General features: G+C 43.1%; 1 pseudogene across 1 annotated transcript; it reads right to left on the bottom strand.

Moving 5' to 3' along the window:
* Positions 1-504: 504 nt before the first annotated feature.
* Positions 505-1,196, bottom strand: LOC308554504 (high mobility group protein B1 pseudogene; annotated as a pseudogene). Its single transcript has one exon. The product of its transcript is annotated as a high mobility group protein B1 pseudogene (transcript).

Below are 1,196 nucleotides of genomic sequence, written 5' to 3'. Positions count from 1 at the left end.
TCTCATTTTATACCAACTATTTCCATGTGGAAATATGAGCCCAGTGCTGCCAGACCTGCCAATACACTAGTATACATAAAAGGCCAGATGCTATGTAAATCTTCCAATTATTAAATCATTACAACTGAATTTTTTTTTAACTAAAAAAGTTGTATTTACTTAGAAGCATTCAGAATGCCAACAAAACAGCTACAACTTTTTTTTAATTATAGAGTGGTATTCAGTTAACAGAAAACAATTATCCCGTGTAAGCTGCATCAGAGACAACTGAAAATGAAAAATCTACCATCCCCACATATAACTAATTTGTGCTGGGCACCAGCAAGAACCTGCTTTAAATGTCCATGCCAATTCACAACCCCCAGGCAAGGTCTGTGGCTACTGAAAATACCACCAGGACAGGGCTACCCAAAGACAAATTCTGTTGTGTGGTAACTATACAAAAAAAAGACATGGTATAGTTTAAAAACAAATTTTACACAGCCTTACATTTCAATTTTTTCTTTAAAAGGAATGAGTTGTGTACGGGGGTGGGGGACGGAGGGTGTTAAATGCTTTATAGACAAGAAAAAACTGCGCTAGAACCAACTTATTCATCATCATCTCCTCCTTCACCTTCCTCCTCTCCCTCTTTCTCGCCTTCTGCAGCCTTGACGACTCCCTTTTAGCAGCATCAGGCTCTCCTCTGGCTCGGTATGCAGCGGTCTCCTTTCGGTATGCAGCGGTCTCCTTTCCGTATTTCTCCTTCAGCTCAGCAGCTGTCTTTTCATCAGGCTGCTTGTCTGCTTCAGCAGTGTGACTCCACTTCTCTCCCAGCTCCTTTGCAGCATCACCAATGGACAGGCCGGAATGTTCTCCCTTGACTCTGGGGCAATACTCAGAACAAAACAAGAAAAAGGCTAAAGGAGGCCTCTTGGGTGCACTGGGATCCTTGAACTTCTTTTTGGTTTTCCCGTTAGGGGGAATGTAAGTTTTCATTTCTCTTTCATACGGGCCTTGTCTGCCTTTGCCAAGTCTTCAAACGTTCCTTTCTCTTTAGCAGATGTGGTCTTTCAGCTCTCTGAGCACTTAGAAAACTCTGAGAAGTTGACTGAAGCATCTGGATGCCACTTCTTGTGCTCCTCTGGGCAAGTTTGCACACAGAAAGCATACGGTGACACTCTGCCTCTCAGCTTCTGAGGATCTCCTTTGCCCAT

This window comes from Miniopterus schreibersii (assembly GCF_964146895.1).
Source record: "Miniopterus schreibersii genome assembly, chromosome: 3".
NCBI lineage: Eukaryota > Metazoa > Chordata > Mammalia > Chiroptera > Miniopteridae > Miniopterus > Miniopterus schreibersii.
This window is presented reverse-complemented; position numbering and strand designations above follow the sequence as displayed.